Raw genomic sequence first — 26,298 nt, forward strand, 5'->3', positions numbered from 1 at the left:
TTGGATCCACAAGATAGCCTCATGATCCTAGTAGAGGACAGACATGAGCCAGGCTGAAGAAACATTAAGCAGAGCCCCAGGAATAAACCCCAAATTCCTAACTTTCCAAAAGGATCTCTAGGATGCCTCAGATGTGTCGTTTTGAAACTTGCCCCATTGTGATTAGTATGTGCAGCTCACCTGTGTTCCCCAGAATTGCTGTCTCCTAGATGGGGCTTCCTGCAGTAAACCATGCAGCCTCAGAAGCTGCCAGGAAGCTTGTTTCTGTGGGAGTGTTGTGAGTGTTGGATATCTGCATGTGGGTGTGTCTTTGCGGCTTTGTGTGTGTGTGCGTGCATGCCTATAAGTGGAGTCTGCTTAAAGGCATGTGGCTAATGCACTGCAGCACTTCTTTTTTTGAGACTCCCAACCTTTTTTTGGCCTGTGTGTGGAGCAGTCATCTTCCCAATGTTTCTTTGTCCTGTGGACATCCCATGAAGAATCACTAGCTATCCTGTTCACAGGAACCCTTGAATTTACCTGAAATTCTGTTCCCAGCTGAGCAGGTGCTTTATGTCATGAAGTGGCACTCCTCCATTGTATTGGGATTTCATTATGGGACAGACAGTGTGAGCAGCAATAAGGTCATATAGAGGTGAGGATACAATTTGGTGAGGGGTGGATAGTGTCCTGTACCTTCACCTGCAAAAAAATTTAAGACAGATGACACATAAAGTCTTAAAACTACATCCCCACACACCCTTAATTGCACAAGCAGTCCATACTGTGGCTCAGTGTTCAGATGGGAGTACCCCAACATTCAGGGAACATATGGAGTGCAAACTGGGAGCATCTTGGCAAGCTGCTGATTGAAGGGCTTTCATAACCCGAGACAGTTGTGAGCAGATTAACTGATGCTTGATAAAATGTGGCCTCCACATTTGCCTCTTCTTTTCCTGAATTCTGTGTTCCATGTTGGCCTAGGGTTTCCTGAGTCTGGCTCAACTTTCTCTACACCAAACATTTCCCCATTCACTGAGAACCAACCTCATGTGAATCCATTGCATGAGTGTTTCCTTATGAGCACTCTCACGTTTTAATGACTGGGCAGCTTTGATATTTTTAAAACCATAAATTCCCATTACAGTCACCAACACAGAAACTCTTGTTCTCCCACTTCTATCGGAGGGCTGCATGATTCTTGTATGATGAGAAGCAGGCAGCTGTGTCTGGCTTTTGCCTGGCAATCTAGCCTCTGTTTCATTTCATCTGCTCATCCTTTCTTATTGTGGAGTGTGTCTTTCACTAAGGTGTTGCTGTATGGGACTGCCTCTTGCCACAGATCTTTTGGCTGCTAGGGATTTCTGAAAGCAAAAGGGAATTCTGTTAGGATGGCTGCATATCCAGTTTTGGGTCGTGGACTCATTTTTGGGGCTGAGATTGTTTGCACTTTTAAGAATGTTTTTGGTCCTCTGACAGGAATCTTTGAATATTGCTTGGACTCCAGCACAAGCCAGCTCATTCTCTCAGATTAGCCTTGATTTTTATTAACTCTCATGGGGGGTCCACATTGCCCCTCAACAGCAATATTGTATACTCTTTTTAGGCTTGCCATCACCACAGATGGCCTATGAGATGCTGTCTCAACCACATCTGCACCCGTGAGAGACCAGTTTGACATCTGAGAATACTGCTCCACTCTGGACTTCCCTTTGTCGTGGTTCCTGTCTTTCTCCGGGAGCACCTGTGCAACCCAGAATGAAAGGACACAGTTAGGTCAAGAGCCTGGCCACCTTTCACTCACACCCACCTCTGGGGTCTCGGTATAATTCCATCACCCAAAGACACCTCAACATCTCAGCAGACTATAATCCAATTTCCACAGAACCTGAATCTTGCAGACAGATCTTTCAGGAATGAAGTCAGAAGAGCAGTTTCCAGAGACAACCTCACAGTATCAAAACAACTCTTCCTCCAGCATAAGCCTACAACAGAGATGGCATTGTAAAAGCCCTAAGGTCAAGACTTTTAGCATCCTGCATTGGGTTATCATGGGCAGCCTTTTCCCATTGCCAACCTGGCTTTGCCTCTATAAGTTTTCTCTGCTTAGAGAGACTGACAGCTCCGACAGTCCAGCACCCTAGTCTACCTCACTAGTGTGAATGCGCTAGTCTCAGGGCACCAGTCCTGAGCTGTAAGCTCTGGCTAGTATCACAATGAATATCACCTTTGCCTAGCAAATTGTCCCTGCTGCTTGGCAGAGAAGAATGCCTCTTTCGATTTTTGTCAGTGTTGTACTCTCAACTGTATTCTCTGTACAATCTATGTGATATACCCATGATCCTAGGAGAAGGCAGACATGAGCGAGCCCGAAGAAACCTCAAGCAGAGCCAAAGGAATAAACCACAAAATCCGTAAGGCTGCAAAAGAATCTGCAGGATTCCTCAGGCCTGCCTAGACATTTTAGGTGTTAGTCTTATTGAAATGTGCCCCATTGTGATTTCTAGGTTCAACCCTCCTGTATTTTCCAGGGTTGCCCTCTCCCAGGTGGGGCTTCCTGCAGAATGACCCAGCCTCAGAAGCTAACAGGCTGTGTGTTTCTGCAGAAGTATTGTGATTGTTGGATGTCTGCATGTGTGCGTGACTTTATGTGTTTGTGTGTGTGGTTATGTGTTTGTGTGTCTCTGTGTATGTGTGTGCCTGTAAGTGGATTCTGCTTAAAGAAATGTGGCTATTGCACTGCAGTGCTTTTTATTTTTTAGTCTCTTAACCTTTGTGTAACCTGTCTGGGTGGATCTGCATGGGCTGAAGGGCTCACTGTTTTTTATTTTTCTGTGGATCACAAGTCTACAATGAATAGGTAGGCTGGCTGTGACTAGGTGAGGTCCCCATCATCTCGCCCTGCAAAAAACAAAAACAAACAAACAAAAAAACACTCTTCTTGAAAGAAGAGAACACCACACCCAAGAACAGATGTGTCTTTACGTGTCATTGTAATGCGGCCATCCCAGAGAGAGACACTAGCAGTCCTGTTGACACAACACAGACTCTTGAAATTACCTAGAATTTCATTCCCAGCCGAGAAAGTGCTTTACATCCTGAGGAGACAATCCCCCATCATCATAGGATTTCTTTCTGGGACAGAGAGTGTGAGCAGCAATAAGGTCAGATAGGGGTGAAAATAAAATCTGGTGAGGAGTAGATGGGATCCCATACATTCGTCAACAAAAATGGTGAAGACAGATGACACAGAACGTGTTTTAAACTGCATCACCACATTCCTTTAATTTCATAAGCAGTCCACACCATGTCTCAGGGGTCAGGGAATATTTGTAGTGCAAACTGGGGCCAACATGGCACATTGCCATTGTGAGGGCTTTAATACTCAAAGCCAAATGGGAGTGGGATGGACTGATGCTGGGTGGGATGTGGCCTCCACCCTTGCCTCTTCTTGTCTCACTTCCATGTTCCTCATTGGCATATGGTTTCCTGGATCTGGCTCAAGGTTTTCCACAAAAAACGTTTCCCAGTTCATGGAAAACGACCCTCATGGAATCCATTTTGTGAGTATTTCCTTCTAAACACCGTCACTTTTTAATGACTGAGCTTCTGTAAATTCCCCTTATAGCCAGCAACAGGGAAACTCTTGTTCTCACACTTCTTTTGCAGGTTGCATGGTTCCTGTGAGAAGCAGTCAGTCATGCCTGGTTTTTTCCTACTAATCTAGACTTTATTTCCTTTCATCTGCATGTCCTTTCTTATTGTGGAGGGGGGCATTCATTGGGCTATTGCTGGATGGAACTACCTCTCACCACAGAGCGTTTTGTTTCCACCAATTTCAGGGAGCAAAATGGACTTCAGTTAGGCTGACTGTCATCCAGCTTGTGGGCCGTTGTCTAGTTATGGAGGATGAGATTGTTTGTACTTTGCAGGAGGCTTTTGGGTACTCTAACAGGAATCTTTGAACATTTCCTGGACTATAGCACAAGTCAGCTCATTCTCTCATGCGAGCCTTGATTTTTCTTTGCTTTCATGCTGGGGACATGTTGCCCCTCAATAGCAATGTTGAATAGGCTGGGTGCGGTGGCTCAAGCCTGTAATCCCAGCACTTTGGGAGGCCGAGACGGGCGGATCACGAGGTCAGGAGATCGAGACCACCCTGGCTGACACGGTGAAACCCCGTCTCTACTAAAAAATACAAAAAAAAAAACTAGCCGGGCGAGGTGGCGGGCGCCTGTAGTCCCAGCTACTCGGGAGGCTGAGGCAGGAGAATGGCGTGAACCCGGGAGGCGGAGCTTGCAGTGAGCTGAGATCCGGCCACTGCACTCCAGCCTGGGCGGCAGAGCGAGACTCCGTCTCAAAAAAAAAAAAAAAAAAAAAAAAAAAATAGCAATGTTGAATAGCAATTTCAGGCTTGCAATCAGCACAGACAGCCTCTATTTTTCAACATCATCTGCACCCATGAGACCACAGTTCCATGTGTAAGAACACTGATCTACCTTGACTTGCCTTTGTCATGGTTCCCATCTTTCCCTGAGATCCCCTGTGAGGCCGTGGATAAAGAGAGGCAGGGAAGTGAAGGGCCCACCATCACTGACTGACACAAACCTCTGGGGTCTCTGGTATGATTCCATCACACAAAAAATTCTCAACAACTCATCGGACTATATTCCAATCCACATGGGACCCAAATCTTGCACACAGCCTCTTTGAGGAATGGAGTCAGAAGAGCAGTCTTCAATCAGCACCTTGCAGTCTCAAAACACCTCTTCCTACAGAGAGACCCCAAGATGGAGATGTCCTGAAGGGCCCTAAGGTTGAGAATTTTAGGGTGCCACAGTGGGCTATGACAGGCAGCATTTTTCACCATGCCAGGCCAGCTCTGTTTGTATTGTTTTCCTCTGCTTAGGCAGGCTGGCAGCTCTGACAGCCGGGCATCCAAGCCAGCCTCATGAACCTGCATGTGAAAGGCTCAGAGCACTAGGCCTGATGGTCAGCTCTGATTAGCATCACAAAGAATGTCACCATTGCCTAGTGAAAAGTTCCTGTTTACTGATGGAGAAGGAGACCTGCATGGAGATGCATTGGCAGTGGAATCTCACTTGTCTTCTCTGTGGGATCTATGGGATAGTCCTATCAAAGTAGAAGAGAGAAGACAAGAACCAGTCTTTAAAAACTTCAAGCACAGCCCCAGGAATAAATTGCAAAATCCCTAAAGATCCAAAATGATCTGCAGAATTCCTCAGGCTTGCCTGGATATCGTATGGGAGAGTCATTTTCAAATTTGTCCCACTGTGATTTCGAATTGTAGCCTGCCTGTGTTCTCAGTGGTTGCTCTCTCTTAGGTGGGTATTCCTGCAGAACCGTGCAGCATCAGGAGCTGCCTGGTGGAGTGTTTCTGGGGGAGTGTTTCCAGTGTTGGATGTCTCTGTGTGTGTGTGGCATTAGGTGGTTGTGTGTCTGTGTGTGTGCCTTTAAGTGGAATCTGCTTAAAGGATTGTAGCTAACGCACTTCAATGCTGCTTTTTTTGAGTAGTCTGTGTGATTCTGGTGGGGCTGTGGGGTTTTGTGATCTTTACTTTTCTGTGGATCACGAATCCACAGTGAATTGGGAGGTGGGATGAGACTTACTGGTGTCCAAATCACCTTCCCATCCAATAAAAACCACTCTTCTAGAAAGAACAGGAGGAAACCTCACAAAAGAAAAAAAAAGAAAAAGAAAAAAAAAAAACTACAGTGTTTCATTGTCCCAAGGCAAACACGCAGAGAGACATAAGATGTTCTGTTCCAGAGCCGCTTGTATTTACCTCGAATTTGGTTCCTAGCTGAGCAGGTGTTTCATGTCAAGAGGGGACACTTCTCCATTGTCTTGAGATTTCATCTTGGGACATAAAGTGTGAGCAGCAATAAAATCAGATAAGGGTGAGGATACAATGTGGTGAAGGGTTGATGAGGTCTCACAACTTCCCCTGAAAATAAATAAATAAATTAAATAAATAAATAAAGATGACCAAAAAGGTGCTTCTAAGTTTTCCCTCCCATTCTCTTAATGGCACAAGCAGTGCACATAATGGCTTGGTGTTCAGGTAGGAGTACTCCAACATGCAAGAAATATTTGGAGTTTAAGTTGGGTTCATCCAGGCAAACACCTGGGCTTTCATATCTGGTGATAAATGGGAGTGGAATGGATTGATGCTGGTTGGGATGTGGCCTCCACACTTGCCTGTTCTTTTTCTGACTTCCATGTTCCTCATCAGCTTAGGGTTTCCTGGGTCTGGATCAATGACTTTAACCCTGAACCTTTCCCAGTTCATGGAGAATGACCCTCTTGGGAATCCATTGTGTGTGTGTTTTCTTCTAAGCAGTGTCAGATTTCAATGACTGGGCAGCTTTGATACTGTTAAAACCGTAAATTCCAGTTACAGCCATCAAAAACAAAAACAAAAACAAAAACTGTTGCTCTCTCGCTTTTATCAGAGGGCTGCATGATTTCTGTAGGATGAGAAGCAGGCAGCTTTGTCTGGCTTTTGGCTGGTAATCTAGTTTCTGTTTCATTTAATATGCACAGCCTTCTCTTTGTGTAGGAGCTCTTTCATTGAGCAGTTGCTGGATGGGACTGCCTCTTACCAGATATTATTTAGCTGCTATGGATTTTAGAGAGCAATAGGGATTTCAGGAAGGGTGGATGCACTCTAGATTGTGGGTCATGGTCTCATATTGGGGGCTGTCATTGTTTGCAATTTGCAAGAGCATGTTTGGTCCTCTAACAGTAATCACTGAACCTTGCTTGAACTCCAGCAAAAGGCATGCAGAGCCCCAGGAATAAACTGCAATATCCCTAAGGATCCAAAGGCGTCTGCAGGGTTTCTCAGGCCTGCCCAGACATTGTAGGTGTGAGTCTTTCTGAAACATGTCCCACTGTGATTTATAGGTCAGCCCATTTGTGTTATATTGGTTTGCTCTTTCCCAGGGGGGTGTTACTGCAGAACCATGGAACCTCAGGAGCTGCTGGCCTGTGTGTTTCTGTGGGAGTGCTGTGCGTGTTGGATGTCTGCATGTGCCTGTGGCATTGTCTGTGTTTGTGTGCATGTGACTGTTAGTGGAGTCTGCTTAAAGGAATGTGGCTAACACACTTCAGTGCTTCGTTTTAAGTTTCTCATCCTTTTGGTGGCTGCTCTGTGTGGCTCTGTCTGGGCTGTGGGGCACTGTGTTCTTTATTTTTCTTTGAATTATGAATACTCTAAATTGTGAGGTGAGCTGAGACCTGCAGGTATCCAAATCACCTCCTGCTGCAAAAAAGAAAAAAAAGCTACTCTTCTAGAAAGAAAAGGAGCACACCAAACAGACATCTTCCAGTGTTTTATTGTCCTGTAACCAGGGAGAGACACTAGCAGTCCTCTCCACAGGGCTGGTTGAACTTGAATTTGGTTTTCAGCCAACCAGGTGCTTCACATCCTGAACGGACACTCCTCCATCACCTTGGTATTTCATCCTCAGATATAGAGTGTGAGAAGCAATAAGGTCAGATAGTGGTTAGGATATAATCTGGTGAGGTCCTGCACATTCACCTGCAAAAGAAATAAAGACTGATGAGACAGAAAATGCTTCCAATTCCATCACCTTGTTTCCTTAATGGCAAAAGTAGTCCACATTATGGCCTGGTGTTCAAGTGGTAGTACTCCAATGTGCAAGGAATATTTGGAGTGCAAATTGGGGACATCCTGGAGAACTCTTGCTTTGAGGGCTTTCATTCCTGGAACAAAATGGGAGATAAATTTATTGATTCTGGGTAGGATATGGCCTCCACATTTGCCTCTTCTCCTCCTGTCTTCCATGGTCCTCCTCGGTCGTGAGGTTTCTTGGGTCTGGCTCAATGACTTCCGCAGTAAACATTTCCCAGTTCACGGAGAATGGCCCTCATGGGAATCCATTGCTTGAGGGTTTCCTGCAAAACACTGTCACTTTTTAATGACTGGGAAGCTTTCATAATTTTAAAACCGTAAATTCCCATTATGGCCGCTGATAACATAACTGTTGTTCGTCCGCTTCTATCGGAAGGTTGCATGATTCCTGTAGGATGAGAAGCAGGCAGCCATGTCTGGCTTATGCGTGGTAATCTTGCCTGTGTTTTATTTCATCTACATGGCGTCTTCATTGTGGAGGGACACTTTTATTGGGCTGTAACTGGATGGGACTTCTAATTTGGAACTTCCTTTTACCACAGATTATTTTGCTGCCAGGAATTCCAGAGAGCAAAGGGAAGTTTGAGTAGTCTGGCTGTTCTCCTGGTTTTGGGACATTGTCTCATTGTGGAAGCTGAGATTATTTGCACTTTGAAGGAGGCTTTTGGGTCTATTCATTGGAATCAACATTGCTTGGACTCAAGCACAAGGCAGCCCATTCTCATAGGCGAGACTTGATTTTTCTTTACTTTCATGGGGAATCCAGAGTGCCCCTTAACAGCAGTACTGGACAACCTTTACAGGCTTGCCCTCGCCACAGACTGACAATGAGACACTGTCTCCACCTTATTTGCACCTGTTAGAGGCCAGTCCATGCTATGTGAGAACAGTGCTCCACCTTGGACTTGTCTTTGTCATAGTTCCTGTCTTTTCCAGAGAGTCCTTGGGAATCCCCTCCCCCTCAAAAAAGACAGTGAGGTCAAGCACCTAGCCATCTTTCACAGACACCCACTTCTGGGGTCTCAGGTATGAGTCTATCATGCAAAGAACCCTCAACAACATACCAGGCTATATTCCAAACACCCCATGGGACCTGAAAACCCACTGCGGGACTCTGAAATTCTTGAACTCAGCATAAGGAGCTGCCAGGTTGTGTGTTTTTTGCACACAGCTTTTTTCATGAATGGAGACAGAAGAGCAGTGTTTCTATGGGAGTATTGCGAGTGTTGGGTGCCCTCATTTTTGTGTGGCATTTTGTGTGTGTGTGTGTGTCTGTAAGTGGAGTCTGCTAAAAGGAATGTGGCTAACACAGTTCAGTGCTTCTTTTCTTTTTTAGTCTCCCAGTTTCTTGGAGGTTTGATGTGTGGCTCTGCTTAGGCTACAGGGCTCTGACTTCTTTATTTTTCTGTCAGTCATGAGTCTGCAGTTAATCAGATATCTTCCCATTTTTCATTGTACTGTGGCCAACCCAGGGAAAGACACTAACAGTTCTATCCACAAGGCCCCTTGAATTTACCTAACTTCCTAACCAAGCAGGTGCTTCACATTGTGAGAAGGCACTCCTCCATCATCTCGGGATTTCATCCTGTGACATGGAGTGTGAGCAGCAATAAGGTCAGATGGGTGAGGATACAGTCTGATGAGGGGTGGATGGCATCCGGCAACATCACTTGAAAAAAAAAATGAAGACATATGACACAGAAGATGCTACCAGCCTGCATTCGCTTAATTACATAAGTAGTCCACACCATGGCCCGGTGTTCAGGTGAGAGTACTCCAAAGTGCAAAGAATATTTAAAGTGCCAATTGGGGTCATCCTGACAAACTCTCAATTATAGGACTTTCATACCCAGAGCCAAATGGGAGTAGAATGGATTGATGCCTGGTGAGATGTGGGCTCCACACTTGCTGCTGCTGCTGCTTGTTCTTGTTCTTGTTGTTGTTGTTGTTGTTGTTGTTGTTGTTGTTGTTCTTCTTCTTCTTCTTCTTCTTCTTATTATTATTATTATTATTTCGTGACTTCCACGTTACTCATCTGCCTAGGGTTTCCTGGGTCTGAATCAATGTCTTCCACCCTAAACCTTTCCCAGTTCATGGAGAACAATCCTCATAGGGATCCATTGTCTGAGTTTTTCCTTCTATACACTGTCATGTTTTAATGACGGGGCACCTTTGATATTTATACATTGTAATGCCTGTTACAGCCACCAACAAGGAAATTCCTGTTCTCCCACTTTTATTGTAAAGCTGCATGATTCCTGTAGGATGAGAAATAGGCAGCCGTGTCTGGCTTTTGCCTGGTAATCTAGCCTCTGTTTCATTTCATATACACAAACTTCTCATTGTGAAAGGACTCTTTCCTTGGGTTGCTGCTGGATGAGACTGCCTATCATGACAGACTATTTAGCTGCCAGGGATTTCAGAGACCAAAGTGAACTTCAGTTAAGTGGGCTGAACTCCAGGTTGTGGGTCATTGACTCATTTTTGGGGCTGAGGTCATCTGCACTTTGAGGGAAGCTTTTGGGTCTTCTGACAGGAATCATTGAACTTTGCTTGCACTCCAGCACAAGGCAGGTCATTCTATCAGGCAAGCCTTGATTTTCCTTTAATTTCATTGGGAATCCACGGTGCCCCTCAACAGCACTAGTGGACACCATTTTCACATTTTTCATTGCAACAGATGGCCTCTGAGACATTATCTCAAACTCATCTGCACAAGCGAGAGGCCAGTTCGAGGTGTGAAAACACTGCTCTGACTTGGACTTGCCTTTTTCATGGTTCCTGCCTTTCCCAGAGAGCCCCTGTCAGGCCCAGGATGAAAGGACGCAGTGAGATCAAGAGCCCAGCCATCTTTTGCTGTTACCTCTGAAGTCTCAGGTATGATTCTATCAGCCAAGGATTTCTCAACAACACACCAGACTATATTCCAATCCCCATGGGACCCAGTTCTTGCACACAGCCTCTTTGAGGAATAGAGTCAGGAGAACAGTTTGCAGTGACCACCTCACAGTCTCAAAAATCTTCTCCTCCAGTGGTACCTGACCATGGAGAGACCAAATGGGCTCTGAGGTTGGGACTTTTAGGGTCCCACAGTTTGTTTTCTCTTGGAGTCTCTTTTCTGATACTAGGCTGGCTCAGCCTGTACCAGTTTTCTCTTCTTAGGCAGGCTTACACCTCTGACAGCTGGACACCCAACTATGCTGCATGAATGTGCCTGCAGTAGTCTCAGGGCACCAGGCATGACTGTGAGCTCTGGATAGCATCACAATGAATGTCACCATCTTGCCTAGAAACAAGACTCTGCTGCTTAGCAGAGATAAAGGGATCCATGGAAGTGTGTTAGTGGTGGACTCTTGCCTGTCTTTTCTGTGTGATCTATGGGATAGTCCCATGATCCTAGGAAAGGACAGAAGTGATCCAGCATGAAGAAATGTCAAGAAGAGCCCCAGAAAAAAATAGCAAATTCCCCCCAAGCCCCCCATAAAGATCTGTGGGATTCCACAGGCCTGCCTATATGCTGTAGGGGTGATTCTTCTATGACCTCACTTCACTATGATTTCTGGTACATCGACCTGTGTTCCCCAGGGTTGCTCTCTCCCAGGTGGGGCTTCCTGTGGAACTAAGCAGCCTCAAGGGCTACAGACCTGTTTGTTTCTTTGGGAGTGTTGTGAGTGTTGGATGTCTGTGTGTGTTTGTGGCATGGTGTGCATGTGTGTGTGTGCCTGTAAATGTAGTCTTCTTAAATGAATGTGGCTAACACATTTCAGCATTTCTTTTTTTTCCCATCTCCCAATTTTTTGGTGGCCACTCTGCATGGCTCTGCCTGGGCTGTGGGGCCTTTTGTTCTTCATTTTTCTGTGGATCATTGATCTGCAGTGAGTTAAGAGGCATGCTAAGACCTGTGGGCATTCAAATAACTACCCCTTGCAAAAAAAAAAAAGCCACATTTGTAGAAGGAAGAGGAGCATACCACACCAAAATCAGACATCTTCAGGTGTTTCATTGTTTTGTGGCCAACCCTCTCCCCCAGGGAGAGATATTGGCAGTCCTGTCAACAAGGTCACTTGAATTTACCTCGAATTTGGTTCCCAGCTGAGTAAGTGCTTCATGCCGTGAGGGGATACTTCTCCAACTTCTTGGGATTTCATATGGGATGTAGAATGTGAGAAGCAATATGGTCAGATAGGGGTAAAAATACAATCTGGCGTGAGGTGGATTGGGTCATGCAACTTCACCTGCAAAAAAAAAAAAGAAAGAAAGAAAGAAAAAAAGAGGAAAAAAAAAGAATACAGATGACAGAGAAAGTGCTTCTGACTTCATCCCTGAATTCATTTAGTTCCACAACAAGCAGTCCACACCATAGGCCGGTGTTCAGGTGGGAGTACTCCAACTTGCAAGAAATATTTGCAGTGCAAATTGGGGCCATCCAATTTGCTGTGGATTCCTGATCTACAAAAAAAAAAAAAAAAGAACACTGAGCCCCAGAGCCTAGCAGAGCCACACAGAGAGGCCACCAAAAGGTTTTAAGATTAAAAAAAAAGGACTGAAGTGTATTAGACACATTCGTATAAACTGACTCACATTTACAGAAACAGACACACACCCACACAAACACACCCACATACACACACAGAAAAGAAACTCTCACAACATTCCCACAGAAACACACAGCCTGGCATCTCCTGAGCGTGTGGTTCTGCAAGTATGGAGGCCACATCCCACTCAGCATCAATTGATTCCTCTCTATTTGGCTCTAGGTATTAAAGCCCTCAAATCAGGAGTGTGCCAGGATGGCAGGCCAAGAACGGCTGGCATCCAAATCACCTCCTCTACAAGAAAAGCCACTCTTCTAGAAAGAAAAGGAGCATACCACACCAAAAAACAACATCTCCCACTGTTTTCTTGTGTGGCCAACCCAAGGAGAGACACTAGCAATCCTTTCAACATGGCCTTTTGAATTTACCTCAAATTCAGTTTCCAGCTGAGCAGGTATTTAACCTTAGGAAGGGGCACTCCTCCATCTTCAGGATTTTATCCCAGGACACAGAGTTTGAGCAGGAATAATGTCAGATAGGGGTGAGTATAAAATTGGTGAGGGGTGGGTGGGATCCTGCAACTTTGTCTGCAAGAAAAATAAAGACATATGTCACAGAAGGTGCTTCCATATCCATCCCTGTATTGTTTTAGATGCACAAGGAGTCCACACCATGGCCCAGTGTTCCGTTGGGAGTACCCCAATGTGCAAGGAACATTTGGAGTGCAAAGTGAGGCCAACTTGGCAAACTTTCAATTTGAGAGTTTTCATACCCAGAGCCAAATGAGAGTGGAATGAATTGATGCTGGGTGGGATGTGGCCTCCACACTTGCCTCTTCTTTTCCTGACTTCCATGTTCCTTGTCGGCATAGGGTTTCCTAGGCCTGTCTCAATGACTCGGAAAACTAAATGTTTCCCAGTTCATGGAGAACGATCCTCAAGGAAATGTGTTGCATGACTATTTCCTTCTAAAACACTGGATATTTTAACAATTGGACAGTTTCGATGTTCTTAAAACCATAAACTTCTGTCACAGTTGCCAACATGAAACTCTTTTTTTTCCACTTCTATAAGATCCCTGCATGATTCCTGTAGGATGAGAGGCAGGCAGCTGTGTCCCATGTTTTTCTGGTGATCTAGCCTCTCGTCTGCACAGTCTTCTCATTGTGGAGAGATTCTTTCATTGGGCTGTTGTTGAATGGAACTACCTCTGGCCACAGATAATTTAGCTGCCACGGATTTCAGAGACCAAAAGAGACTTCAGGTAGGCTGGCTGTGCTCCATGTTTTGGGTCTTTGCCTTATAGTGTGGGGACTGAGGTGGTTTGCTCTTTGCAGAAGGCTTTTGGGTCCTCTGACAGGAATCATTGAACATTGTTTAGGCTAGAGCCCAAGGCAGCTGGATATATCAGGTGAGCATTTATTTTTCTTTGCTTTCATAAGGAATCCACAGTGCCCCTCCACAGCACTACTGGACACCAATTTCCAGCTTGTAATCACACCAGAGGGCTCTGAGAACTGTCTCAACCTCATATGCACACATGAGGGGCTAGTCTGGGGTGTGAGAACACTGCTACTCCTTGGACTTGCCTTGTTCGGGGTTTCTGCATTTCCCAGAGAGGACCTGTGAGGACCAGGATGAAGAGAGACAAAGAGGACAAGAGCCCAGATATCCTTCATTGACACTCACCTCTGGGATTTCAGGTATTATAATACCATGGAAAGAACCCTCAGCAACATATCAGGCCATATTCCAATCCCCAAGGCACCTCATTCTTGCACACAGCCTCTATCGAGAATGGAATCAGAAGAGCAATTTCCAGCGACCACCATACAGTCTCAAAATGCCTTCCTCTCCTGTGGGATCTGACCATAGAGATGGCCCAAAGGTACCATGAGGTTGAGACTTTCAGGGTCCCATAGTCCTGTAGTGTTTTGTTTTTGTTTTTGTTTTTTGCTTTGTTTTGTTTTGTTTTGTTTTTTTACAGGGAGCATTTTTGCCCATACGAAACCTGCTCTGCCTGTACCATTTTCCTTTGCTTAGGCAGGCTGACATTTCTGACAGCCAGCACATGAGCCTACCTCATGGATGTGCATGCTCTACTCTCAAGGCACCAGGCCTGATTGTGAGCTCTGACTAGCATCATGATAAGTGTCACTATTGCCTAGCGACAAGTCCTTGGGATTTCGCTGAAAAGGAGACCTACATGGAGGATCATCACTGGTGGACTCTCACCTGTCTTCTCTGTGGTATCCACGTGGTTGTCCCATGATCCTAGGAGAGGGTAGACATGAGTCAGCCTGAAGAAACCTCAAGCACAGCCTTAAAACTAAACTAAACCATGAAATAAAAAATGATCCAAAAGAATCTTCAGGGGAATCCTCAGGCCCTTTAAGACGTTTCAGGAGTGAGTTTTTTTGAAACTTGCCTCACTATAATTTCTAGATACAGTCTGCCTGTGTTCCTCAGTATTTCTTTCTCTCAGGTGGGGCTTCCTTCAGAACCATGCAGCTTCAGGAGCTGCAAGATTGTGTGTTTCCATGGGAGTGTTGGGAGTGTCAGATGTCTTTGTATGTGTGTGGCATTGTGTGTGGTTTGTGTGTGTGTGTGCACGTGCGTATGTGCCTGTAGGTGGAGTCTGCTTAAAGGAATGTGGCTAACACATTGCAGCCCTTCTTTTTTGTGAGTTTCACAACCTTTTATTGGTCTGTGTCTGTGGCTCTGCTTTGGCTGCAGGACTTCATCTTCTTTATTTTTATGTGGCTCATAAATCCTCAGTGAATTAGGAGACATGCTGAAACAAGCTGACATTGAAATTGCCTTTCCCTGAAAAAAAAAAAAAAAAGCCACTCTTCTAGACAAAAGAGGGTAAACACCAAAAAAACATGTATCTCTTAACTTCTCAATGTCCTGCGGTCACATCAGGGAGAGATACTAGCAGTCTTGTCAACAGGGCCTAATGATTTTACCTTGAATTCAGTTCCCAGCTCAGCAGGTGCTTCATGTCATGACAGGGCACTCTTCCATCATCTTGGGATTTAATCCTGTTACATAGAGTGTGAGCAGTAGTAAGGCAGATAGGGGCGATGATACAATCTGGTGAGGGGAAAATGGAGTCCGCATGGCCTCCTCATCAAGGAGGAACTCTTTCATTGGGCTGTTGCTGGATGGAATTTCCTCTGGCCACAGATTATTTAGCTGTCAGGGATTTCAGGGAGCAAAAGGGACTTCAGGTAGTCTGGCTGTGTTGCAAGTCTCATTGTGTCTCATTGGTCTACATCTCATTGTGGGGGCTGAGAATATTTGCACTTTGCAGGAGGCTTTTGGGTTATCTGACAGCCATTATTGAATATTGCTTGGACTCCAGCACAAAGCAGCTTTCTCTTATCTGAGCCCTGATTTTTCTTTGCTTTCATGGGGAATCCACAGTGCTCCTTAACAGCATTACTGGACACACTTTTCAGCTTGCCATCACCACAGACCACTTCTGACACACTGTCTCAACCTCATCTGCAACTGTGTGACGCCAGTCCGAGGTGTGGTAACACTACTGCAACTTTGACTTGCCTTTGTTGTGGTTTCTGCCTTTCCCAGAGAGATCCTGCAAGGCCCAGGATGAAGGAAGACAGTGAGGTAAAGAGCCCAGCCATCTATCACGGACACTTCTGGGGTCTCAGCTATGTTTCTATCAGCCAGCAAATTCTCAACAACACACTAGACTATATTCCAATCCCCAAGGGACACAATTCCTGCACACAGCTTCTTTCAGAAATGGAGTCAGATGAGCAGTTTTTAGTGACCACCTCACAGTCACAAAAGGCCTCATTCTTTAGCAAGACCTGACCATGGAGGTAACCTGGAAGGGACCCTGAGGTCAGGAATTTGAGAGTCCTGCAGTGGGTTTTTGCAGGCAGCCTTTTTTTCTGATACCAGCTGGGCTCTGCCTGTACCATTATTCTCTCCTTAGTCAGGCTGATAGCTTTAACAGCTGGGCACCTGAGTCTGGCTTACTGATGCACATGCGCTAGTCTCAGGGCACTGGACCTGATTGTGAGCACTGGTTAGCATCACTATGAATGTCACCATTGCTTAGCTCCAAGTCTTGACAGAGAAGGAAACCTCCATGGAGATGAGTAGGTGGTGGACTCTCACCTGTCTTCTCTGTGTGATCTATGTAATACTCCCATGATCCTATGAGAGGGCAGACATGAGCCAGCCTGAAGAAACATCAAGCGCAGCCCCGGGAATAAACCACAAAATCTTTAAAAACCCCAAAGGATCTGCAGGACTTTTCAGGACAGCCTAAAATTTGTAGGGGTGAGTCCTTTTGAAACATGCCCCACTGTGATGTCTAGGTACAGCCAGCCTTTGTTTTCTGGGTTGCTCCCTCCCAGATGGAGTTTACTGCAGAATCACACAGCTTAAGGAGCTGCCAGACAGTGTGTTTCTGTGGGGTTGTTGCAAGAGTTGGGTGTCTGCGCACGTGTGTGGTATTGTGTGTGTCCATGTAAGTGGAGTCAGCTTAAAGGAATGTTGCTATCTCACTTCAGCACTTTTTTTTTTTTCAAAACTTTTTGGTGGCCTGTTTGTCTGTGTCTCTATGCTTGCCTCCTGAGTTCTGTGTTTTTTAATTTTTCTGTGGATCTTGAATCTTCAGTGAATTTGGAGGTGTGCTGAGACCAGCTGACATCCCAATCACCTCCCACCATAAAAATAAAATCCACTCTTCTAAATAGAAGAGAAGCACACCACATGGAAAAACAGACATCTCTCAGTGTTTCATTGGCTGTATGTGTGTATGGTATTGTGTGTATCCTATTGTGTGTGTGTGCCTGTAATTGGAGTCTGATTAAAGAAATGTGGCTAATGCACTGCAGCCCTTCTTTTATATTTTTTTATTATTTATTTATTTTGAATCTCCCAAATTTTTGGTGGCCTGTCTCTGCTGCTTTGCTTGGGATCCATGTTTTTAATTTTTCTGTGGAACTTGAATCTGCAGTGAATTGGGTGACTGACTGTGACCTGTTAGGCTGCAAATCACCTCACTTTGCAAAAACACAAAGCCACTCTTCAAAAAAGAAGAGGAGCACACCACACCCAAGAAAATACATCAACCAGTTTTTCATTGTCCTGTGGCCAACTCAGGGAGAAACACTAGCAGTCCTGTTTAGGATTTACCTCAAATTTGGTTCCCAGCTGAGCAGGTGTTACATGTTATGAGGGGCACTCCTCCATCGTCTTGGGATTTTCTTCTGGAACAGAGAGTGTGAGCACAATAAGGACAGATGGGGTAAGAATAAAAATCTGGTGAGGGGTGGATGGGGTCCCACACCTTCACCTACAAAATAGTTGAAGGTAGACGACACAGGAGGTATTTCCAGTTGCATCCCTGCATTCCCCTAATTGCACAAGCAGTTGACACCATAGGTCAGTGTTCAGGTGGCAGTATTCCAACGTGCAGAGAACATTTGTAGTGCAAACTGAAGTCATCCTGTCAAACTCCTGATGTGAGGGGTTTCATACCTAGAGCCAAATAGGAGTAGGATGCATTGATGCTGGGTGGAATGTGGTCTCCACAGTTGCCTCTCCTTTGATTGACTTCCACATTTCTCATCAGCATAGGGTTTTCTGGGTCTGGCTCAACATCTCCCATGCTAAACATTTCCCAGTTCATGGAGGACGGCCCTCTTGGGAATTCATTGCATTAGTGTTTTCTTCTAAACACTCTCATGTTTTAATGACTGGGCAGTTGTGATAATTTTAAAACAGTAAATTTCCATTTCATCTGCCAACAAGGAAACTCTTATTCTCCCAATTCTTTGGGAGGGCTGCATGATCAGGATGAGAACCAGGCAGCTGTGTCTAGATTTTGCCTTTTAATCTAGGCTCTGTTTCAGTTCATCTACACGTACTATCTCATTGTGAAAGGGATCTTTTCTTGGGCTGTTGTTGCATGGAATTGCCTCTCACCACAGATCTTTTGGCTATCAGGGATTTTAGGGAGCAAACGGGACTTTGGGTTGGCTGGCTGTGCTCCAGGTAGGACTTTGGGTTGGCTGGCTGTGCTCCAGGTAGTGGGTCATGTTCTCCTTGTGGGAGCTGATGTGGTTTGCACTTTATGGGAGGATTTTGGGTCCTCTGACAGAAATCTTGGGAGGTTGCTTGAACTCCAGCACATGTCTGCTCATTCTCTCAGGCAAGTTTTAATAATTTGCTGATTTCATGGGGTTCTATAGTCCCCTGATTTTCACTACTTCACATCCTTTTCAGGCTTGCTATTGCCACAGACAGAATCTTAGACACTGTCTCAATGTCATTTACATTGGTGAGAAGACAATTTGAGGTGGATATCACAGCTGCTACATGGACTTGTCTTTGTTGTAGTTCCTAGCTTTCCCAGAGAGCCACTGCGAGAACCAGAATGAAGGGAGGCAGTGAGGGTAAGGGCCTGGACACCTTTATTTTACATGCACCTTAGGGATTTCATGTATGATTCCATCACCCAAAGACCACTCAACTTCTCACCAGACTATTTTTGAACCCCCACAGGACTCGGGTCTTGCACACAGCTCTTTTGGGAATTGGGTCAGAACAGTAGTTTTCAGTGACCGTCTCCCCGTCTCGAGACACCTTCTCATTCAGTGGGACCTGACCATGGAGATGTCATGAATGGGCACTAAGGTTGAGATTTCTAGGTCCCATGGTGGGTTATCACAGGCAACCTGTTTCCCAATACCAGGCCAGCTCTGTTTGTACCATTTTCCTCTGCATAAGCAGTCTGACAGCACTCACAGCCCGGCGTCCGAGTCTGCCTCAGGAATGTTCATGCGCTAGTCTCAGGACACTAGGCCTGAGCTGTAAATGCTGGCCAGTGTTACATTGAATGCCACCATTGCCTAATGATGAGTCCTTGCCACATGGCAGTGAAGGAGACCTCTGTGGATGTGCATCAGTGGTGGACTCTCACCTGCCTTCCCTGTGTGGTCCATGGAATATTCCCATGATCATAGGAGAGGGCAGACATGAGCCAGCCTTGAGAAACATCAAGCACAGCCCCAGAAATAAACCACAAATTTCCTGAAGATCAAAAAACATCTGCAGGATGCCTCAGGCCTACCTAGATGCTGTGAGGCTGAGTCTTTTTGAAACTTACTCCACTGTGATTTCCAGGTACAGCCTGCCTGTGTTCCCTGAGGTTGCTCTCTCCCTGGTGTGGCTTCCTGCAGAATCACACAGCGCCAGAAGCTGCTGGGCTGTGTGTTACTGTGTGAATGTTGTGAGTGTTGGATGTCTATGTATATGTGTGGCTTAGTGTGTGTATGTGTTTGCATGAAAGTAAGTAAATTACTTACTGCTTAATTGAATGTGGGAAATGCCCTACAGCGCTTCTTTTTTTTTTGAGCCTCCCAACGTTTTGGTGGCCCCTCTGCCTGGCTCTGCTTCTGCTGCAGGGCTCCATGTTCTATATTTTTATGTGGATCATGAATCTGCAGTTAATTTGGAGACTGGCTGAGATGCACCATGGTCCAAACCACCTCCTTCTGAAGACGAAAACAAAAGCAAACAAAACAAAACAAAACAAAAACAAAACACCTTTTCTAGAAAAAAGAAGAGCACACCACACCTAAGAACAGACATAAACCAATGTTTCATTGTCCTGCAGCAAACCCAGAAAGACACACTGCAGTCCTATCCTCATGGCCCCTTGAATTTACCTTAAATTTGGTTCCCAGTCAAGCAGTTATTCACATCATGAGGGGACACTCCACCATCATCCTGGGATTTCATTCTGGAACAGAGAATGAAAGACAATAAAACAGAGAATTCACTATGATTTGTAGGTACAACCCTCCTGTGTTCCCTGAGGTTGCTCTCTCCCAGGTGGGGCTTCCTGCAGAATCACAGAGCTTCAGAAGCTGCCAGGCTGTGTTACTGTGAGAGTCTTGTGAGTGTTGGATGTCTGTGTGTATGTGTGAGCAACAATAACATCAGACAGGGGTGAGAATCCAATCTAATGAGGGGTGGATGGAGTCCTGCACCTTAACCTGCAAAAATAATGAAGACAGATGACACAGAAGGTACTCCTAACTGCATTTCTGCATTCCCTTAATTCCAAAAGCCGTCCACACCATGGCCCTGTGTTCTGGTGTGAGTACTCCAAGGTGCGGGAAGCATTTGTTTTGCCATCGTGGCAAACTCCCTCTTTGAGGGCTTTCATACAGGAATCCAAAGGGGTGTGGGATGGACTAAGGCTATGTGGGATGTGGTCTCCACACTTGCCTCTTCTTTTCCTCACTCGTGTTCCTCATTGGCCTAGAATTTCCAGGATCTGACTCAACATCTTCCAAACTAAACATTTCCATGGAAATGCGTTGCATGGGTGTTTCCTTTTAAACACTGTCACATTTTAATGACTGAGATGATGTGACACTTTCAAAACCATAAATTGCCATTAACCTGCCAACAGGGAAACTCTTGGTCTCCCACTTCTATCAGAGGGCTGCATGATTCTTGTAAGATGAGAAGCAGGCAGTCATATTAGGCTTTTGCCTTGTAAACTATGCTGTGTTTCATTTCATCTGCAAGTCCTTTCTCATTGTGGAGGGTGTATTTCATTGGGCTGTTGCTGGATAGGACTGATTCTCTATAAAGATCTTCTTGCTGCCACCAATTTTAGAAAGCAAAAAGGACTTGGCATAGATAGGCTGGTTGTGTCCAGCTTGTAAGTTGTGGTCTCAACATGGGGGCTGAGGTTGTTTGCACTTTGCAGGAGGCTTTTGGTTCCTCTGACAGAAATCTTTTAATGTTTCTTGGACTCCAGCTCTGGTCAGCTCATTCTCTCAGGTGAGCCTTGATTTTTCTTTGCTTTCATGCTGGGTGCACATTACCCCTCAACAGGACTACTGGACATGGTTTTCAGGCTTGGAATTGCTAAAGACAGCCTCTGAGACACTGTCTCAACCTCATCTGCACCCATGAGATGCCAGTTCATGGTGAGAGAACACTGCTCCACTTTGGACTTGCCTTTTTCATGGTTCCTACCTTTCCCAGGGATCCCCTGCAAGGTCCAGAATGAAGGGAGGCAGTGAGGTCAGGGGATCAGCCACCATTTGCTGACACCTGCCTCTGGGGCCTCAGGTATGATTCCATTACACAAGAAACCCTAAACAATTCACCAGACTATATTCCAATCTTAAAGAAACCTAATTCTTGCACACAGCCTCTTTTGAGAATGGAGTCAGAAGAGCAGTTTTCAGGCACCACCTCACAGTTTAGAAATGCATCCTCTTCCAGAGGGTTCTGACCATAGACATGTCCTGAAGGGGCCCAGGATCAAGAATTTTGGAATCCCACAGCGGGTTATCACAGGAAACCTTTTTTTTTTTTTTGCGATACCAGACCAGCTCTGCCTGTACTATTTCCTTCTGCTTAAGCAGTCTCACAGCTCTGACAGCCAGGGTTCCGAGCCTACATCATGAATGCCCATGCTCTAGTCTCAGGGCACAGGTCTGATTGTGAGCTCTGTCTAGTGTCACAATGAATGCCACCATTGCCTAGAGAAAAGTGCCTGCAACTTGGTGGAGGAGGAGACCTCTGTGGAGGTGCATCAGCTGTGGACTCTCACCTGTCTTCTTCGTGGAGTGTTCAGCATAGTCTGGTGAACCTAGGAAAGGGCAGACATGACCAGCCTGAAGAATCATTAAGCAGAGCCCCAGGAATAAACCATGACATTCCTAAGGTTTTAAAAGATTTGCAGTATTCCTCAGGCTTGCCTAAATTTTGTAGGTTTGAGTCTTTTTGAAACTTGCCCCACTCTGATTTCTAGGTAAAGTCCACCTGTGTTCCCCTGGGATGCTCTCTCCTAGATAGGACTTTCTGCAGATCCACACAGCCTCAGGGACTGCCACATTCTGTGTTTCTGTGAGAGTGTTGTGAGTGTTGGATATCTACATGTCTGTGTGCCTTAGTGTGTTTGTGTATGCGTGTATGTATGTGCACACTTGTACATGGAGTCTGCTTAAGGAAATGTCACCAATGAAATGCAGTGCTTCTTTTTTTTGAGTCTTCCAACTTTTTGGTGGCGCATCTGTGTGGCTCTGCTTAAGATGCAGGACTCCATGTTCTTTATTTTTCTGTGGATCTTTAATCCGCAATGAAGGAGGCTGGCTGAGACCCATCAGGCTACAATTTGCTTTCTGAAAAAAAACAAAAACAAAAACAAAAAACAAAAAAGAAAACAAAAAAACCATAAAAACACTCTTCTAGAAAGAAGAAGAGAACATCACATGGAAGAACAGACATCTCCCTGTGTTTCATTGTTCTTCAGCCAACCCAGGGAGAGATACTAGCAGTCCTGTCTGCAGGGCTTCTTTTATTTACCTCGAATTTGGTTCCCAGCCTAGTAAGTACTTTACCTTGTGAGGGGGTGCTTCCTTGTCATCTTGGGATTTTATTCTTGGACAGAGTGGGAGCAGCAATAATGTCAGAGAAGGGTTAGGACAAAATGTGATGAGGTGTGAATGGGGACCTGCATTTTCACCTGCAAAAAAACTGAAGACAGATGATGCAGAAGTTGCTTACAACTGCATCACAACATTCCCTTAATTGCACAAGTAGTTTACACAATGACCTGGTGTTCAGGTAGGAATATTCTAACATGCAAGGAATATTTGGATTGCAAACTGAAGCCACCTGCAAACTTCCGATTTGAAGGCTTTCATACATGGATCCAAATGGGAATGTGATGGATTGATGGTGGGTAAGATGTGGCATTCACATTTGCCTCCTTTTTTCCAACTTCCATGTTTCTTTGGGTTTTCTTGGTCTGGCTAACTAAAGGTTTATCAGTACAGGGTGGACGATCCTTACAAGAATCCATTACTTCAGTGTTTCATCTTAACACTATCACATTTTAATTACTTGGCAGATGTGATACTTTTAAAACATGAATTCCCCTTACAGCTGCCATCAAGGAAACACTTGTTCTACCACTCCTCTCAGAGGGCTGTAAGATTTCTGTAGGATGAGAATCAGGCAGCCATGTGTGGCTTTTGCCTGGCATTCTAGGGTTTGTTCCATTTCATTTGCACGTCCTTTGTCATTGTGGAGGTGTTCTTCCACTGGGTTTTTGCTGGATGGTACTGCCTCTCACCACAGATCTTCTGGCTGCCAGGAAGTTCAGGGAGCAAAAAGGACTTCGCATAGGCTGCCTACGCTCCAGATGGTGAGTCATGGTCTTGTCAGAGCTGAGGTTGTTTGCACTTTGCAGGAGACTTTTAGGTCCTCTGACAGGAATTGCTGTACATTCCTTGGACTCCAGCACAAGGCAACTCAATCTCTCAGGTGAACCTTGATTTTTCTTTGTTTATATGTGGGCTCGACATTGCCCCCCAATAGCACTACTGGACATCATTTTATGGTTTTCAATAGCCACAGATGGCCTCTGAGACTCTGTCTCAACCTCCTCTGCACCAGTGATAGTCCACTTCAAGGTGTAAGAACACTGCTTCACCTTGGACTTGTCTTTGTAGTGGTTCCTGCCTTTCTCAGACAGCCCCTGTGGGGCAGGAATGGAGGCAGAAGAGCAGTTTTCAGCGACCACCTCACAGTCTTAAAAATGACTCCTCCTTAAGCAGAACCCAACCATAGAGACTGCCCAAAAAGGCCCTAGGGTCTAGACTTTTTGTGTCCAGCAGTGGGTTATCACAGACAGTCTTTTACCCAATACCAGGCTGGCTCTGTCTGTACCATTTTCCTCTGCTTAGTCAGGCTGACAGCTCTGACAGCCAGGCCCCCAAACCTGCCTCAAAAATGCAAAAGCACTAGCGTCAAGGCACCAAAACTGAACTGTGAGCTTTGGTTAGCCTCACAGTGAATGCCACCATTGCCTAGCAACAAGTTCCTGCGGCTTGGCCAAGAAAGAGATCTTTTTGGAGGTGCATCGGTAGTGGACTCATCTCTGTTTTCTCTATAGCAATTAACAGATAGTTTCATGATCCTAAGAGAGGGCAGACCTGAGCCAGCCTGGAATAATGTCAATAAGGGCCACAAGAATAAATCACAAATTCCCAAAGGATCCAAAAGGATCTGCAAGATGTCCCAGGCCTGCCTAGACATTGTAGGGTGAGTCCTTTTCAAACTTGCCCCACTGTGATTTGTAGTTACAGCCCTCCTGTGTTCCCTGGTGTTACTCCCTCTTAGGTGGGGCTTCCTACAGAACCACCAGCCTCAGTGAATGTGTTCCTGTAAGTGGACTCTGCTTAAAGGAATGTGGCTAATGCACTGCAGAGCCTCATTTTGTTGAGTCCCCCATCCTTTTGATGCCTTTCTGTGGTGTGCCTCTGTTTGGGATCTGGACCTCTGTGTTCTTTATTTTTCTGTGAATTATGACTCCGCAGTCAATTGAGAGACTGGCTGAGACACACCGCTGTCCAAATCACCACCCTTTCCAAAAAAAAGTCACTCTTCTAGAAAAAAGAGGAGCACACCACACCCAAGAACAGATATCTCCCAGTTTTTCATTGTCCTGAGGCCAACCCAGAAAGAGACACCAGCAATTCTGTATGCAGGGACCCTTGAATTTACCTTAAATTCAATTCCCAGACAAGCAGGGGCTTCACATCGTGAGGGACACTCCTCCATCGCCTTGGGTTTTCATGCTTGGGAGAGAGTGTGAGTAGCAATAAGGTCACATAGGGGTGAGGATATAATCTGGCATGGGGTGGCTGGGGTCCCACTCCTTCACCTGCAAATAAGGGGAAGACAAATGACACACAAGATGCTTCCAAATGCATCCCTCTATTTCATTAATTGCACAAATAGTCCACACCATGGGCCAGTGGGAGTACTCCAACGTGCAGGGAACATTTGGAGAGCAAACTGGGGAAATCCTTGCAAGCTCCCGACGAGGACTTTCATACCCGGACCAAATGAATGTGGGATGGACTGATACTGGGTACGATGTGGTCTCCACACTTGCCTCTTTTTTTCCTGTCTTCCAGGTTCCTCATCAGCCTAGGCTATCCTGCGTGAGGCTCGACGTGTTTCACACTAAACCTTTCTCACTTCACAGAGGTCAAATTCATGGGTATCCATAGCATTAGTGTTTCCTTCTAAACACTGTTACATTTTAATGACACTGTCACATTTAATGACTGGGCTGCTGTATTTCTCCTAAAAGCATAGATCCCATTATAGCAGCCAGCAAGGAAACTCTTTTCTCCCACTTCTGTCAGAATGCTTCATGACTCTTGTAGGATGAGAAGCAGGGAACTGTGCCTGGATTTGACTGGTAATCTAGGCTCTGTTTCACTTCATCTGCACATCCTTTTTCATTGTGGAGGGAGTCTTTCATTAAGGTTTTGCTGGATGGAACTGCCTCTGACAACAGATCTTTTGGCCGTGAGAAATTTCAGGGAGCAAACAAGACTTTGATAGGCTGTCTGTGCTCCAGGTTGTGTGTCTTGGTCTTGTTGTAATGTCTGAGGTTGTTTGCACTTTGCAGTGGGCTTTTGGTTCCTCTGGCAGACATCTTTGAATATTTCTGGGAATCCAGCACAAGTCAGCTCATTCTAACAGGTACACCTTGAGTTTTCTTTGCTTTCAGGAGGGGACAACATTAACCTACCATACCATTACTGGACATTTTTTCTGGCTTGCAATCAACACAGACAGTCTCTATGACACTGTCTCAACCTTTTGCGCACCCATAAGAGGCTAGTTTGAGGTGTGAGAACACTGTTCCACCTTGGACTTGCTTTTGTCATGGATTCTGCCATTTCCAGAAAGAACCTGTGATGGCCAGGATGAAGGAAATAAGTGAGGTCAACGATATGACCTTCTTTTGCTGACATCTGCCTCTGTGGTCTCAGGTATGATGCCACCACCCAAAGACTGCTCAATAACCCACAAAACTACATTCCAATCCTCATCGGACCCGAGTTTTACACAGAGCCCCTTTCGAAAATGGAGTCAAAAGAGCAGTTTCTAGTGACCACCTCACAGTGTCGAAATGTCATTTTCTCCAACAAGATTTGACCACAGAGAGTCCTAACAGACATAAGTTAGAGTTTCTAGGGTCACTCAGGGGTTTATCATAGGCAG

General features: G+C 45.4%; 1 long non-coding RNA gene across 6 annotated transcripts in view; it reads right to left on the minus strand.

Annotated features, from left to right (window-relative positions):
- Window positions 1-7,331: 7,331 nt before the first annotated feature.
- The window catches only part of LOC139360976 (uncharacterized), a 36,807-nt gene continuing 17,840 nt past the window's right edge, over window positions 7,332-26,298 (minus strand). For 2 of the 6 annotated variants that reach the window (XR_011618538.1, XR_011618541.1), the window contains 6 exons: window positions 24,781-24,940; window positions 19,911-19,984; window positions 14,431-14,469; window positions 12,625-12,783; window positions 11,736-12,110; window positions 7,332-7,547 (listed from right to left, as the gene is read on the minus strand). This is a non-coding gene — a long non-coding RNA (uncharacterized lncRNA). The remainder of the gene's footprint in view (window positions 7,548-11,735; window positions 12,111-12,624; window positions 12,784-14,430; window positions 14,470-19,910; window positions 19,985-24,780; window positions 24,941-26,298) is intronic. The other 4 variants (XR_011618540.1, XR_011618539.1, XR_011618543.1 and 1 more) reach the window with 4 other exon arrangements.

The sequence above is a fragment of the Macaca nemestrina genome, chromosome Y (assembly GCF_043159975.1).
Source record: "Macaca nemestrina isolate mMacNem1 chromosome Y, mMacNem.hap1, whole genome shotgun sequence".
NCBI classification, from domain to species: Eukaryota; Metazoa; Chordata; class Mammalia; order Primates; family Cercopithecidae; genus Macaca; species Macaca nemestrina.